Source organism: Mus caroli, chromosome 1 (assembly GCF_900094665.2).
Source record: "Mus caroli chromosome 1, CAROLI_EIJ_v1.1, whole genome shotgun sequence".
Classification (NCBI taxonomy): domain Eukaryota; kingdom Metazoa; phylum Chordata; class Mammalia; order Rodentia; family Muridae; genus Mus; species Mus caroli.
The window spans coordinates 120,913,210-120,930,789 of NC_034570.1; the positions used below are offsets into that span (position 1 = coordinate 120,913,210).

Sequence of the window (17,580 nt, forward strand, 5' to 3'; positions counted from 1 at the left end):
AGGAAGAAGTCGGTATTTTAGCAAATTCCATTTGAACATAAGCCAGAGGTTTGAGGCTAGCAGCAGAAAGACGAGGTTAGAATGAATTTTTGGTTTGCATTTTCCTTCTAGTAGATTTATGCATTATTATACAATAATGTAAGGTAAAAGTCTGTCATCTTACCCTGTGACTTTCCTGAAATACTATGGTCAGCACAATGTCTTAAAAGGGAGTCACTGTCTTCCAGCTAACCTGAGAGAGAAGTAATGATGCTAAATACTTATGGTTCTTTGTATTTAGAACTCATTTGGACTTCTTTCTTCTGAATTGTTCTTTTCTTTTAAGGAACCTAAATGTAGGAGCTAGGAATATGGTCCAGGCAAAAAAAGTGCTTGCATCATAAGCATAAGGTTGAGATTGGTAGAGGAACCCAAATGTTGACCTCTGATGCTCATACACATACATGTATATGAACACCTATACACACACACACACACACACACACACAAATATGCCACCATAAAGAAAGAAACCCAATGCGCAGTACATAACTGGGGTATGAGTATTCTCTATACTTATAGTTGTGAACACCAGGAGACCCAGTGTGACAGAGGGGGGAAAGCTGCATTTTACAAGAAATCCAAGTATTCTCATGAGCATCGTAAATGATTGCTAAGGTAGTGTATGGGATTAGTGAGGATGCGCTTCTTATTGAGAATGCAGATTCGAATCACCAACCTTAAGAAAAAATATATGCCTCTGGAGGGGTGTGGGAGGTAAGTACCAAGGTATCTGTGAGTGACATATTCTGAAGTCACCTTTGATGGCCCGCTGAAGAAAGGTTGCAAAGCCAAGCTTTGTAATCAGAGTGTGTGAGCCTGGGATGGGTTCTGGAGATGCAGCATCTATTCTGGGAAGCTTGAAACCTGGAAAGTCCTGGTGGAACACTTCAGGAAAGCAGAAATGTATTTTTTTCCTCTGGCTGCTGATTCTTAAGTTACTTAAATGAAATCCATTGACGATTGATCTATATATCTGTATCTATATCTATATTTATATTACAATAAAATATAATGGACCCATTTCTACTTGGGTTAACAAATCACGTGGTCCTGAATTTTGGGAGATACTGTGAGATCTGGATGGCAGCTGATGCATTTTTAAGACAATGATCTAAAGAGAAGCATAACCCTGAGTGTGAGCACAGAACTCCCCAGGACAAAGTGATTACTGGGTTCAAGGGCTAAAGCTTCCCACTCTCAGAACCTGCCCCACAGCAAGCTCCCCACCAACATATTCACCTTTCCACTTACAATGGCATGTATATCCTTTTGATTTGTTTGTCCCTCTCTGGCAGATCCTAGCTACTCTACTCTTTAATTTGTGCTATGACATCAAGCTTTAATTTTATCGTTATTATTTTTGCTTCTTTTAGACACCCATGGTGTGCCAGGCGCCGAATAAAATAAGGATACATTCCTTGCTGTCTCTGTGCTCACACTTTTAAAGAGCTAAGACAAGCAAAATTCCCAGTAACTGGCAATAGATAGTCATTACTCCCCTTACCTCCCTTCCTTCCTTTTGAAGCAACCTCATCTCTCTGAACAAGCTTAAGAAGTTCTCTGGATCAAAGCTGTCAGAAACCAGGAGGGTTTGGAACAAGTGTCAGAGTAGGCAAAGGACCTCCAGAACTCCAGCTCCTTCCTCGCCTGCCTGAGAGAGATCTGGGCTGCATTTCTGCCTACCTTACCTAGGACTCTCAGGCTACTAGCTGCCTCTGACATCTCTACTTAGGAGGCAAACTTCCCACACCTCACTAGCTCTAGGACCAAGGATGCTGTAAACCAAAGGATCCAAAGGATTCTGGCTTTTCCCAGGTATCTGATTGACTTGCAGTGACAGACTCTGGGAGTCTCATAACAGGGCTATGCCTACATTAGTACCCCGGCGGTTCTCTGGAGGCACCCCTAGTGTGCCTCTCCTACACACACCATTGGGATCTTTATCCTTTTCAGTTGTCATCCGGAGGAACTCTGAGGCTTGGGGAAGCTTAAGGAATGGCTCAGTAAGTGCCTGCAGGCAAGTGTGCCAAGATCAACCCCACCCCAGCTTCCCTTGGACTTTCCCTTGTGCCTACCCCAGGCTCAGAGTGGTTAGGCACCAGGTGCTCAGCCCAGCTGGGGAGTCTCCCTCATTTAGCCAGCACCTGCACTCCTGCATTAGAGTTGGGAAAACAGTTGGCTTTGAGGGGTGCAGAGGAGCCAAGGGGGTTGAGGCCAGTTGCACCTCAGGCTGCTCACCCAGGGGAGCTGGTTTGGCGAGTCCTGGGGTCTGAAGGGTGCACTAACCCAGAGAAGGGGAGGAGGGCCAGGAGGAGAGATGAGGGAGGAGGGGAAGGCATGAGGGAGGGGCACTGGAGCAGCTGCTGTGGGAGGCTAGGCTCAAGGTGGCTCCCCGCGGCCCGGCGCCCCGCGGCTCCCGGGGACGCACCAGGCAGCCAATGGATGCGCAGAGGTGTACAGCAGATGGCGTCCGACTGCGCCGTTTCTTCCTCCTCCTCCTCGTCCTCCTCTTCCTCCTGCTTCAGTGCTGAGCAGCCAGAGTCGCAGCCGGGTTGCCAGACGCTGGAATGGGTGGTCTTCCGACACACACCACCATCTTCACTGGGGAAGCTCGGGGCTCGTCGGCTCCCAGAAGCTGCAGCTGCGGCTCGGGCGAGGCTGGTGAGTGCGGCCGCGCTGTGCCCCAGCTGGCAGGGACTGATGCCGCGGGTCCCCTTGGCTGGCCGGATGGAGAGATCGCTGCCCCGAATGGGGGCGCCTCCCGCACAGACTTTCATAGCCAGGCACCTTCCCTCATCCCTTCTTCCAGCCAGTCGCGGGAACTTGGAACCGGAGCCTTTGGCTCTGGGCTGCGGGAATGATTGGCTGCTGGGGTGTAGAATGCTTGGATCCTCTAATCGGGAGGGCAGGCAGGGACACCCCGCGACTTGGGCATAGGTCTCAGGCAATTGGACTGAACACACATGGGGTGGGTTCTAGCTTGCTTTGTGGGGAACCTATGAAAGGAACCGGTGGTTCCCCATCCTGTACGTGGAACCTTAAAGCTTTCAGATCCCAGCACCGGGAGTTCTGTAGGTTTTTCAAACTGGTCTAATGTAAGGTCCCCTTTGGATAGCCCGGACTGTGAAATCCACGCATGGGTGCTCAGGGACCCAAGAGGATACCGGAGCAAGCCAAGAAGTTTTGCGGCGTTCTCCGATTTCTCCCTGCAGTGACAGGAGGCCACAGCAACAGTTTACATGCCCATGGTTCTTGAGGGGGCAAGGGGTGTCCTGGGGGACAGGGACGCACAGGTTGGACATGATACCACATTGCTTTTTGAGAGACAGAAAAAAAAACGGGTCCAGCATGTGAGAGTGGGAAGCGAGGAGCATGCTTTCTCCTACCGCTCCCACTTTGTATCTTGCATGTTCTATACACTATTAAAGTTATTTGAAAAGGGAAATGAAACCTCAGCTCTAGGCGTCCTCATACATTGAGTCTTGAAGTTGGAAAGCTTGGAGTCTCTCTCTCTCTCTCTCTCTCTCTCTCTCTGTGTGTGTGTGTGTGTGTGTGTGTGTGTGTGTGTGTGTTGTGTGTGTAGTTGAGGATGAGGGCAATAAGCATTCCCTGGCTGTATTTCTTACACACACACACACACACACACACACACACACACACACACACACACACAGACACACACACACACTTGTAGAGGAATGGTATTTAATGGTACTTTTTTCTTTTGAAAATTCTCAAAGAATGAGCATCCTTTAAGAGCTCCTGCGATTCAATTCTGCCCAGTGAGTGGAGTCCAATGATATCAGAAGACTTTGGTTCACTCTGTAGAAAGCGCCAGGGATCCTGGTGCTCCTTTTAATGTTGGGGTGATCTGTTGTCCTTTTAATGTTGGGGTGATCTCTTGGCAATGGGCTACTGCCCTCCTTCAAGTATTCTTGTATGTGGTGATCAGGTGGAAAGCACCTGCCTGATGTTTTCTCAACACATCTGTGAGGTTTATTACCAGATGGGTAATCCGTGCAGGCAGGGGTCATACCAACCAACCTGTGGGGAGTGTGTGTGTGTGTGTGTGTGTGTGTGTGTGTGTGTGTGTGCCTGTGGATTGTGTTTCTGGAGTTTCCTTTTTCCAGGCTATCTTTGGATGTCAGAGAGATCTTATTCCCTCTGGCATTTCAGAAACAATCTGGGGTTGTTGGGTAACTGGGAGGAGCTGATCTCCAGGGAAACCCCCTCCTTCTAATTCAGTTAAGGCTTCCCAAGAGCCACTTAAGGACACCACTAACCAAATCAAGAAGTCCTGTTCAATGGTGAGTGTGTGCTTTTGACTTTGTGGGTTGAGGGTTATATAGAAAGTTTCAATCTTGAGGCTTTCCTTCGATGCTCTCCTGTTTTTAAACCTCAGTGCCATTTCTAACTAGGTCTTTGAAAACTTAACCTGGCAAGTTCCCTGTTGTCTTAGGGGCACAGGAACAGCAGGAGGGAGTGGAATCCTCCAGCTTGGCTTCTACTTTCCCTGGTTATTGTGTACTTGTTGGAAGCCAAGGATTGGAAACTCCTGTTCATGCAAATTTAAGTGAAAAAGGATGGAAAAGATGATTTTTCTGGACTATGGCAACGTATCCATATGCATCTTAAGAATTGTGAGAGTCATGCTGCTTTAGAGGATGTGGAGAAGTATCACCTGTTCTCATAGACAGAAACCAGAAGTTCTGTGTACCTGAAGACCTTTCAGGGTTCTGAAGACGCCCCAAGGGCTTAGAGACATCCTGGAGAGTGCTGTCTGTGAATGTGGACCTCTTAGGTCTATTGTGGGGTTTAAAATACAATGGCTTCTCTCAATATTTTCCTCAGTATTTAAATTGATACTTCAAAAATGTTCTTTGCAATATTTCTTCATCCTTCTTCATTTATTTTTCATCCAAGTGGTTGCTTGTTAAAAACTTGAAAGGCTAGACACATAGGAAACAATCATAAAAAGCATGCAAACACAGACTGCTGTTTTGGAGATTGGCATTGGTTACGTTAGTGACTGAATGTACTATTCTGCGCTCTACTGAGCTTGCCTTTCAAGGGGAAGAGAAGGGGTGGAAGGGAAACCATACTTAGGATGTTCTTCTTTACAAAGACCACTGAGAACTTTGTCTACTTGCTGTGAGTCTTATTTCTGAAGGAATATTTTTTTTATTGTATCTGAAAAAATGAAGTTTGTCTTTAAGTCACTGACTAAACAGACAGAATGAAAAGCGAGGATGGAAGTTAATGGGAGAGGAGTGTCTGAACCATTTTCAGTCTGCCAACCCCTTTTAATTGTACTTCAGAAGTTGAAGCTAGAATCATCCAATTCTTTTATAGATAAAAAGCCATCTTGCCCAAACTGCAATCCTGATGTTCTGTACACCTTTGTTAAGATCAGGCTTCAACGTAATAACTTTGATTGAAAGGCTTGAATAGAATGATGTAGAAAGGCTGACTGGTCCTATTCAGTGAACAGTCAAAATGACAAATGATACAATACATTAAGTGAACAATTAAGATAAACAGATTAAAGAATTCTAAATAGTGTCAACTATACCAGTTGTTGGGGGGAAAATGAATAGCACCATAAGCAGCTAGGCTTCAGAGGCACAGAGGTTTGTGCCTTGAACAACAAAAGGGCAGCTCACTACTCTCAACCACTCGAAGGACCCTCATAAACTTCTAGAGTTCCAAGTCTGAATTTAACGTTGCATTCTTTATGTCTTCACAAGGAGATATTTCCCAGTATACAACTTTAAAAGACACTCAGCCATAATCATTTTAGCACCAGGCAGCTTCGTAGCTATACCATGAGTCCTTAATTTAGAGTTGTTAGCAGGATTAATATCTAAGTGATAATTAACACATCAAACCTGTGAAAGTGGGAAGACTTTTAGGTCTGATTTAATTCTCCAAGTTTACTATTGTGAGTCTGATTGGAATCTGTGGGTGAGCACATCTCAAATCACTGGCACCTTGCTCCAAGTTAAATGGTTTTATCCTCAGGTTTTCTCCTTTAAAATTTCTCCATTGATTGAGATTATGTTACTGATTTTTCCCCCATAGAAAACAGCCATGGCTAATGATATGGCTAGTTGCTTGCAATAATCCACTGATGATTTCTTTCTATTCTAATTTCTATTCTTTGACAATCTCACATACATATACGCTGAGTTTTCACTACAGTTATCCTTGCTGAGCCTTCTCTCTTTCCTACTAAAATCTTCCTTCATTCCAGCAAAATCACTCCACTTGGTATCTTTGCTTTGGATCCACTGTGTTTAATTGGGGTTACATTGCTGAGCTAGAGTCTAGAGTTATTTACTGGAATGTGCAGAGTTTATCAATGGCTGTACCACCAAAGACAGGGACACTTGACTCTCTCAACACACATTAATTGTCCAGAGACTTCCAGTGACAAGTTGGACATTATGAGTCCTCTCCTAGCCGTGATGGGCTAGTGATGGGTTCAGTCTTAGGTGTGTGTTGTGTTGGTAATCACAATCACAGTGCGTTCCTGAGGGCAATGGCCATATCCTGTCTTGGAGGTATTTTCACAGTGCTCCCAACCTGTAACTCTTACAGTCTTTGAACCTCCTCCTCTTCTGTGATGCTTTTTGAGCCTTGGAAGGGTGATGCAAATGTCCTGTTTCTAGCTGGTGGTTTAAGATGAGCACCTCATAGCTACTAGATCAGGTATTGTATCAGAAGAGAGGAGGGAAGCAGACGGTTAGTGAAATTCAGTTCCTTCTGCTCCTTTGGTGAATTTTTAGAACACTAGAGGTGCTGTGGAATAGATTTCACTGTGGGTAAAAAGCTTGTGGTCACTGCAAAAGGTGGAGAGCTGAACTCACACTCAGCTTGTCCAGTAAACAGTCAAGTCACCTGGTTGGGGCCATATAAGAACTAGTGCGTTATGAGACTGTGCTACAGAGCTGGAAAAAAACAGAGTACATTTCGGAGCATCTCAGAGAACATATTGGCTTCTGGTTATTTGGTATCTGTGATTGAATAATTCTAAAACAACTCTTTGCTGTGATATGCACATCTGGTAGGTTTTATTTTATTTTATTTCTGGAAGATTTCTTTATTTTGTGGGGGGAGGAGGGGATAGGTTAAAAAATGGTCCTCATAAGAAAAAAGTGTAACTCTTGACCCAGAGGAGGGAATGTCCATGGCGGTGTTTCCTGTATTCAACCAAAGAGTATCAGCAGCAGAGGAGAAGGGATTTTGCAGCAAAGATTACAAGGCTTGCTTGTGCTTTTGCCTCTCTAGGCATATTTTAATCGTGATCCCTTTGTAATTAAATATGCAGCAGCTAAAAACGGAATCCCAAGTAACTAACGCACAACTGATCCCTGAATGCCTTGACTGCAGGAAAATCTCTTTGCTGGGTTCCACTTGCTTGCCCGAGGGCTGGCTGCAGACTAGTGCCCTGGTACTCTGTTACTGCACAGTCCATTTCTTTTGGAAGAATCACAACATTGCGAAGAACTCGAAACTTCGAAACAGTCAGGCTCAGTTGCCTTGGTCTTGGTCTGTAGTTTTGTAGTAATGCTTATTAATTTTGGGTCTTTTCAGATGGTATTTTTATAAGCACACCATGCATTGGGTATAAGTGAGGTGTTTTAATTATAGTAACGCCGACGCTTGCAGTAATGTCTTTCTGAGTTTGCTTCTGGACGTTCCTCTATTGATTTCTATTGTTTGTGCTTATGTTAGGTGTTTTGGGGGTGATCTATAGCCACTGTGATTGATACAGCCATACAGGATATAAAAATATCAAAGTATTTCTGCACTTGTAGGTAAATGGGTCCCTTGGCGACTTCACTATGGTGTCCTGCAGGTGGCTCCCCTAACTTTCCTTAGATGGTATTGTTTTAGCTACTAGGAGTATCAACCCCTCCCCCTTTAGGCTATTGCACCTTCCAGTTGGCTTGTACCTGAGTGCTAGCAGTTGTAATATGTTAATATTATGTCTGGATGATTTTAGTTAGGACAAGACTAAGTGCAACCATTGGCATCCTATGGAGTTGAATTTAAAATATGTTTGCATGTATATTGTAGTGTTTTGCCTATAACATTTATATCTATTTAAACAGGGGCATACTGATTGCCTCAAGGTATGGAAGCCCCTTCCAGCGGAGTTATCAATTCAGATAAAGCTACTGTATTTTCAATTTGATTTGCTTCTCTAAAGAAACATGATAATGCTTAAACATAAAACAAGCAATAGGGGCAGAACCAGATTTCTAATCAAGGTCACCCACTACATGGATAGATCATCTTCCCCACAGCTGCTCAGACCTTTCATCAAAATTATGTGTACAGGAGGAATTTGACAGAAATTTGTTTTTTCTTCAGGGAAATAGTAGTTATTTTTCTTCCCTGACTCCTCCATTTCTAGTCTTTAGAATTAAAGTCGATTTATTTTTATACTGACTTCCATTCATTTGTAAAGCTTTGTTTTTACAAAAATTATCATATTATTTAAATTGTAGTGCTTCCCGAACAACCACAGAGAGGTGAGTTGTTAACGCCTTCCAAAATTCTTTGAGGAAATATCTTTCAAATTTTCTTTGATATTTCTTTTTACCGTGTGTGTTTGTGTGTGTGTGTGTATGAAAAAGAGAGAAAGAGATCGATCGATCTTGTATAGGCATATAGTCTACATGTGTGGAGGTCAGAGAGAATAACTTGTAGGAGTCCTTTTTCTCTCTTTACCTAGTAAATTCTGGGGCTTAAACTCAGACTCTCAAGATTGTCAGCAATTATTTTTCCCTGCTAATCTGTTTTGTTTGCCCCTTTTTAATTCTTGTGACTAAACTTAAACACTGTTGGATGGTCCCTAAAATAGTAGAAAGGCCACTTGTATAGAAAAATAACCTTCTAGATCCTACATCAGCTTGAACTTGTACCAGTCATCAACTTCCTGTTACCTGCGCTCTTCTACCAAACCTGTCTCTTTCAAGACACCCACAATACTCACATCTTATCCAACAAGGTCACAAACACTTTTTCTCCCACCTCCTCTCTCAGCAGTTTTTCAAATCCTACCTATGAGTTAAAACTCGGTTTTAATTATGTTTTTACTGAGAGTTCTCTGATTGGAGTAGTTCATAAAGTCCTTTCTCTGCCCAAACAACTCAGGGGGTAAAATCTAATTTTATTATTTGATTAAATCTGTTTCCTCATTAGCATCTATTGGTGGCGTTCTGATGGCACTGGCTTTGAGTAGGAAAGGGCAGTCCTCTCTACTGTGAGTTCTGGAAAATGCCTTGGAGGAGACAGTGACAGGGGCCTGGGTGACAACAGCCATTTGAGGACATACTGGGAGAGGACTAACAGCACACAGGTGGGCAAGGGCAGTGGCTGCCAGTTATCAATGACCTCTGACATGCTACACATCAGGCTGAGTGTATGAGGACCGCTTTGTCTAATCCTGTTAACTGCTATTTCAAAGCAGGAAACATTTTCAGTGTCATTTTTTTTTTTTCATATTAGGATGCTGGGACTGAGGGAACCTTGGCACTTTTTTATGACCTTTTCTAGGGAAATATGAGAAAAAAAATAAACATCTGTTCACCCAAGATAGAGCACTGGCCCAATTGACTACCAAGAAAGAATTCTGCTCAGGCTTATCTTAGAGAACAGGTTAGTTTATCAGGGTTGCCTCCAGGAGGGTGGGTGCCTTAAAGAAAGCTGCATCCATGAAAGGTTCACGCTACTATTGTGATGGCTTACACAAGCTGCATTCCTGGTGTTCCTCCAATGAATTGGAGGCATCTTGGCAGGTAGTTTCTCCTTTCCATAGTAACTGTTACACATGCAACCTTAGGAAGGGGCCTTGTGGGTCTTGTAAGTTGTAGGAGCTTCAAGAGACTTGTGAGTTTTGTTGACTTCTCGAGCCCTGTAAAATTTTGTTACTTCCTGAAACTTAAAGAACCAGGTCTCCCTCCCTGGGGGTTGGGCATAGGGCATGAGGTGATGGATGGTTTCATTTCTGTGGAGATGGCTCCTGAATAGTCACCTTGTCTAAGGCCACAGAAGTTGCAAAATCCTGAGGCAAGACATCATTTTATTTTAGTTGGCTTTCTGAGGAACCATTGCCAGTTTCAGGAAATTCAGACCTAGAAAATTCCCACCATATCCATGTTCTTTTTCATTAAGTGGGTTATTAAAACAGAACTGTTTGAGCAGCTGTGTAGGAATCTTAGCTTTGAATTCACAAGAGAAAGCAAGGGAGTGGTAAGACTTCAGATTCGAATAGGAGTGCATGGCAGTGACCTTGGCCATTCCTGGGACCGGGTTGAGAGAGGTAGGCAGATGATGTTTATATTCATAGTTTCTGTGTCACTATGTACCCAGTGAAGGTACCTTAGTCCTAGGAAATAATGTCAGTGAGAGGATAGGAGCTGTTCATGAGTGAAGCATTTGTGAGAAATCATTGTGTGCTTTTCATTTTAAAAAAATACTTTGTTATTATTTACTTGCATGTATGCACGTATGTGTGGATGTGTATCTGCATATGAATGCAGGTCTCTGTAAAGGCCAGAAGGAGGCATCAGATGCACTGGAGTTGAAGTTTTATTCTATGGTGAGCCTCCATACATGAGGGCTAGGAACTGAACCTTGGTCTTCGGCAAGAGCAACAAGCATACTCATTAACTGCTGAGCCATCTCTACAGCCCCTAAAACATGTTTTGAAGTATTATTTATTGGTGTTGCTAGGTGACTCCATAGGTAAAAGTGCTTGCTGCAAAAGCCTTGCATCCTGAGTTTGATTCCCAGAACCCATGACAAACAGCAAGAACTGATCTGTAAAATCTGTCCTCTGCCTCCACACACATACTATACGCAGCATATGTATACCTAAACTCTCTCTCTCTCTCTCTCTCTCTCTCTCTCTCTCTCTCTCTCTCACACACACACACACACACACACACAGACACACCACCACACACAAATAATTAAAAAAATAAATATTACTTAAAAATTTAAAAAGATCTCTTTATTGAAAGGAACTTACTCAGTCAGCAGGAAGTTTTTTTTTTTTTTTTTTTTTTGATGTGGAGTTCTGTGGGATTGTATAATAAACCCATGTCCCATACTGAAGTCCCTTCACATTTTACACGGAAATACAGCCATTGGCACACGACCAGCTTCCCTCTTTGCTCCTGACAGAATAATATAGAAAGAAATGCAAAGGAGTTGGAGTTGCAGAGAGAATTTTTTTTACTCATTCCAGGAGCGAACATGTTCATATTCAGAGCTGTCTGAAACTGTGATAGGCTTTCTCACGGAAATGTGGGTTCCTCCTCTTTGTGGATGTTCAGGCGGAGGAAAAACAACTATATTAGAGCGTATTATGCAGAGAGGATGCATGGATCGACGGTTTTCTGTGTCACACTACATTCCTGATGCTGCTCTATGTGTGTTAGTTTGGGAAATCCTTTTTTAAAACTTTTGAGGGGCTGGCGAGAAGGCTCCTTTGCTGAAGTTCTTGTCTTAGAGCATGAGAATCTCACTTCAAATCTCCAGAATCCCTTTAAGAAAGCTGGGTGTGATGGTTTGTGCTGATACTCTTAGGTTAAGCAAGTGGAAACAAGAAGATCACTGGTGTTGAGCCAGTAAGTTCTAGGCTAATGAGAGACCCTGCCTCATTTGAACAAACAAACAAACAAACAAACAAGCAAGCAAGCAAGCAAACGAGACAAGGGTTTGCTGGGTAGCCCTGCCTGGCCTGGCACTTATGAATAACAGGTTGACCTTGAATTCACAGAAATCTTTCTCCCTCTACCTCCCAAGCACTAGGATTATATATGTTTACCACCACATCCAGATCTTAGTACTTGCGCTGCTATTACTACTACTATTATTTTGTAGATACAGTAATAGTACATGAATTGACCTAGGTCAGCATTTATCCCCACAGTATGACTCTAGAACAGCATTCTCACCAGAAATGGATGGTGAGCCATGGGTTCAAAACACATGTTTACCCTTCCATTTCCTCCTAGACATATTTTTAAAAAGTTAAATTTAATGTTAGTAAAATATTCTACTACATGTGTATATCTATGCATTTCATTTTCATATGTATGGATTATAGACAAGTTATTCATGAAATGCTAAAGTTCTTTGATGTAACATGTCTTAAACTCCCATCTGTGTTTTATACTTGCAAGCTAAAATGTATCCTTCAGTGAGCACCGAGTGCTTGTAGCTGTACATTACTGATTCCCTCCCTGTTGTGTATGCCTTGAAACCACACCCACAAGAATGCCACTCTTCCATTTGCTTTGACTACCTGGTTGGTTTCTAAAGCATGTATCCCAGTCTCTTCATATATTTATCAAGTTTACCCTTAAATGCTGGTATGAGGAGATTCTTAGGGACTATGGAGATCATCTAAACAGTGAAGTATTTGAGAAGCTACATGACTTCATATCTCTAGCATTTTTGTGAGAAGGCCAACCTTTGCACACATATCTATAATACTATGTGTAACACCATGCTGAGAAGATGAAGACAGGTAGATCCCTGGAGCATCCTGGCTAGACAGCTTTGCTCAGTGTATGGGCTTCAGATTCAGTGAGAGACCCTATGTCAAAATTAAGTGGAAGAGAGATTGAGGAAGACAAATGACATACAATGTGAACATACACACCACACATATACACACACTCACATATAAGCCCTTACCTACTGTCTCTCGGAGACACATTTAGTTCCTCAACCTATAAGACAAGACGATTTCTGTGACCCTCATCTGTAAAAGGCTAAATCCCATATGCCTTCTACAGGTGAAGATGAAATAAATTTGTCTGGCTTCCATTTGACAAGTATTTATGCACAGTGTGAAGTCACCAAGTCACCTTGTCTCCTGTCTCCCAGCTTAGTAAACCCCATTTTCTTTGCCCTTTTCATTGTCCATTTCCATGGATTTGCTAGGGTGTATGTGTAGGCTGTCCAATAGGGAGTAGACTTGTCAAGAGTCTGTACATTTGCAGGGAGTGTGTGAGAATAAATGCTATCCCTTAAGATGAACCTAACTGATCATCCAGCATATACCTGATGGGCTTCACCCAAAGATGATCCTCTTTTTCTACATCCTTGTTATGATGACTGCAGCCGGAAGTGACATGTGACCCACCAGAGTGATATTTCTGGTCAAACTCTAGTAACCATTTGGTAAGATTGATTCATTTCCTGACAGGTAGCATTTTTCTCAGAGAGATGAAAGGCTTTGCTCAAGATGGATTTCTGACAGGAACTGGCCCTCTGGGGTGTGACATCATTCAGTTGAAAAATCAGAGTAGGGCAGTCCTCTCATTGTGAGGGACATATATGGATTCTTGGGTTCTCTTTGTGCCTGCAACATCTCCTGAGTGAAACATGTTAATGTGAAACTTCAGTAGTCTCAAGTCATGTTTGATGAGACCCTCTCTCTATATAGGTATCTTAAACAAACTTTTAGTTGCTCATTAAAAGAAAATATTGACTTTTCATAGTAAGGAAGTTTCTTGTGATGATGCATTCTAAAGATATATCATCTAATAGCATGTGCATGGTCCTTAGATTCTGCATTTGGAGTATGCAGGCAGTAGACCCCAAGCACACTGCCTGTAGACATGATGTTTTTTCCAGTGAAACTCTTATTTACGCTTTTATTGAAAGTGATTTTCACATAGTAACAAGCTAGTGTAAAATGTAAGATGTGTTTGTAAGCTATGTGAATAAACTGAATGGTGATTTAATGAAATACCTGCTGTGTCCATAACATGGAATAGATAAAATCAAGTACAAAGAACCAATTTCAATAAAGAAATTTCATGGCGAGGAGATATATTCATCTTCTTTCTGTGGCAAATTGAATAATCTTTTCATATACCTGTCACCTCTCTTTGTCTGTATACTCATCTATCTGTGGAAAGCGATGCTCAAAAGTCACATGTTGGAGATGGAAAGATGACTCAATGGTTCAGAGTGTTTGTTGCTTTTGCAGAGGATCTGGGGTTTGATCCCAGCACCCATGTCAGATAGATCACAACCACTCTAGCGTCTGGAGGTCTGACACCCTCTTCTGGCCACTGTGAGCATCTATTTGTCTGACATGTTCAGCTCTGTTGATTACTGTCAGTGACCTTTAACAAATCAACTGGACCAGAATTTCCAGTCATGCTTTTTATTTCTAAAAAGTATGCCATGGGATGAAGCCATACCTATAGCTTGTCTAAGGATACTGATTGACGATGTAGCTGAGATGAACATCACTTGCCAAACATTCCTATGGACTTGAGAGTTTTATTGCATTGCATGCATTCCTGTGATCATGCAAGCACACACACACACACACACACACACACACACACACACACAAGCACAGTGCTTCCATATGCTTCTGTGAGGATGGCAGTGTCTCCTGAAGAATGTAGGGTTAAATAATACCTGGATTACTGCAAAAGGAATCAGTGCAAAAATGTGGGGGCAGTGTAAGTCAGTGTAAGGACTGACTGCAGTAATGTGCCATCAGTATGATAGATCTCAACTTTTATAGACCAAGATAATGTTTTTCAGTTCATAGTGAATGCTTCCACACTCCTTGACGTAGTACTATGTCCTATTTTTCTCCAGCTGGGGTGTAGAAGGATACCCCACAATTCACCAGGAACAAAGGAGTTTGCATGGAGTTCTTGTATAAATGTGCAGGAAAAAAGAGAAAAGAATACTGCAGAGACAAAGTGGCATGTATGGGAATTTATCAATGAAGAGATCCTATATGCAGAGGGAGATAGTTAGGTCCCCATCTATGTATTTGTTTCTGTCAAAAATTTTTCCAGCGTTTTGATTCTGATCCTGACTACACACATGATTCTTCTTCCTAATGAAATCACATTGCATGTAGACCTTTGAAGTTGAAGACAGGCAAAACTTCTTTAGGGTTTATTTGAAACAATAACACCACTGCAGGCTAGCCATGCAGGTTCATCCTTGTTTACTGGTGAATGAAAAGCTGCATTCCATTCTCAAACTCTGTGGTTTTCAAAATTGAGATGGTCATCGTCTAAATGCAGCAAGACCAAAATCCTTACAATCTGAGATAAACAGTCTTGGTGTTTTGGTATTTGCCATTGTGTGGCAGGGATAAAATTATCCACTGATTTGGCAACACATTTGGCAAGCATGCATGTTTGGTAAATTCTGACAAGATAAAAGCATCTAAAATAGCAAGGCCATCATTCAGTCCCAACAACTAAGAGCAGAAGTACCCAAAATAGCATGAAACCATTATGCCATAAAGCCTTTTAGAAGTAAAAGTAGGCAGAAAGAATATAGTGGGCTATATAGGTATAGGTATACAAATACATCTAATGGCAAGAATGAAAATTCACGATGAATGATGAGGAAAGGCAAAATCATTTCTAGTCTTTGTTATCAGATGAGTTCACGAATAGAATTTGGTTGAAGACAATGGAAGAAATGATTGGAAGGAGTAGAGAGAAGAAAAGCATAGTGCTTTGAGGTTGGAGAAATCTCTCTATCCTCACCAGAGTGTGGATTCTATACAAGTAAGAGAAACTTTACTCATAAGAGTGTGTTTGGTATTTATCTGTTGCTGAGATAAAATACTCTGACCAGAAAAAGCAACTTAGGGGAGAACAGTTTACCTAGGTTATAGTTCTGGGGGAGGGATATAGAATTTCTTTCATGTTCATAGCTTGTTTTTGTTTGTTTGTTCCAAAGTTTTAGCTATGCAACCACCATGTCATTATTTGCATTTGAAACTTACACTTAAAGCTACCAGGTCTGGTCTTGACTACAGCTGAAACACATCTGTCAAAGTTACAAACCCATTTCCAGTTGTCAAATTCAGTGGATGTTTTCCAGTCCATATTCAGGATGAAGACACATACAGATATAATTGAAGGTCCTGGAGATGTGACTCACTCACTAGGTGAAGTTCCAGCTACAAAAGCATGAGGACCTGAGTTCCATCCCCAGAATCCACAATAAAGTTGACTGTGGTGATGCAGACCAGCAGTTCTAGTGCTTCAGAAGTGGACATGAGAGCATTGCTGGGCTGTGGTGGGCAGTCAGTCTGGTTGATATGGTGAGCACCAGGTTAGTACAGGACCCTGTTGCAGAAATTAAGATAGTGATTAAAAAAGACAACCAACATCAACGTTGGGCTTCCACATGCACACACACACACACACACACACACAGGAATCTTACTACACTAAAGGAGCCAAGTGTGCATTGACAAAGTCCTTATCACCCTGTCATATGGACTCTCTATTCTAAAGTTGCCAACGTAAGCATTGAAAAGTCATACAAGAAAAATGAGTAACTTTGCACTAAGTGTAAACTAGAAGAGAATTAAATGCAACATTCTTTGCTAAAATAAAATAAAATAAAATAAAATAAAATAAAATAAAATAGAGTAACTGCAAACTTGTGTTGAAGGTGGCACATTTGCCTTTTCTGATTACACAAGACATGCATGCATCAAATGCGACTTAATTCTGATTTATTAACAAGATAGCAATGCTTCATGGCGCACAGCTTATTAACTATGTAGGGGAAATGCTGCAAGAACAGACATGCCCCTCTTCCGAGAGGACTTTGCAGCCAATAAGTTAAGGGGTGGAAGCTTAAAGCAGTGTAAGGATGAGCGTGCTCTCAGACACAGGTGCCCTCAGAGCCTCTGTGTTTATTGATCCAGAGTGTAGAGTAAGTGATGGGAGTGCTTACAGAATATTCTGGCCAACAGCACTGCCAGTAAGAACTTCTTCCAAGAACACCTGAAATCCACTTTGAGCTGTTCTCTACTTATTTGGTTGCATCATTGCCATGTAGTTGAGTCCTTTACCTTGCTTTCCTGCTCAAAATTCATCTCTACTTTTTTGCTATTCAAGCTGTCCCTCTAATCCTGGAGCTCTGGGATCTCCTAGGTCTTCTGCTTCCTCCCTTACTTTCCTCCTCCAGACCTGGGGCAGCCTCACTTGGCACAGAAACAGTTACTGAGGGCTTCTCCTTTCTGTGGCTCAGGATACGCATCTGCATCTCTTGTGCCTGCCTCTGTGTCTCATTCCCCATCCCAGATGATGGAACAGAATGCCCACAACACTTATCCCCTGCCTGATAGGCAGACTCCGCCTTCCCAGCCAATCCATTCTAACCCATTTGCATTCTGCACAGGAATGTACACCTAAGACAAGACAAGCTGGGGATTTATAGTTAGATAATGAGTGTTTTGATAAGCCTATAAGATGTTGTAAAAGACTATGAGCTGTCTAATAGTCACTGCTGAAGTTTCTCAATGAAAGTTTAGATGCATGTTTTACACTCTAGGTTCCAGGTTTACTCTGCTCCCCTTTTCCACTCACCCCTTTCTCCTCCCCTTCCCTCCTCCTCCCCTCCCTCCTCTCTCTCTCTTTCCTTCTTCCTTCCTTCCTTTCCTTCCTTCCTTCCTTCCTTCCTTCCTTCCTTCCTTCCTTCCTTCCTTCCTTCCTTCCT

At 42.4% G+C, this 17,580-nt stretch overlaps 1 protein-coding gene across 1 annotated transcript in view; it reads left to right on the top strand.

Moving 5' to 3' along the window:
* The first annotated feature begins 2,404 nt into the window (after positions 1–2,404).
* The window catches only part of Thsd7b (thrombospondin type 1 domain containing 7B), an 879,842-nt gene continuing 864,666 nt past the window's right edge, over positions 2,405–17,580 (top strand). Inside the window, exon 1 of the mRNA XM_021164520.2 lies at positions 2,405–2,703. The gene's annotated coding sequence lies outside the window, so the exon portion shown is untranslated. The remainder of the gene's footprint in view (positions 2,704–17,580) is intronic.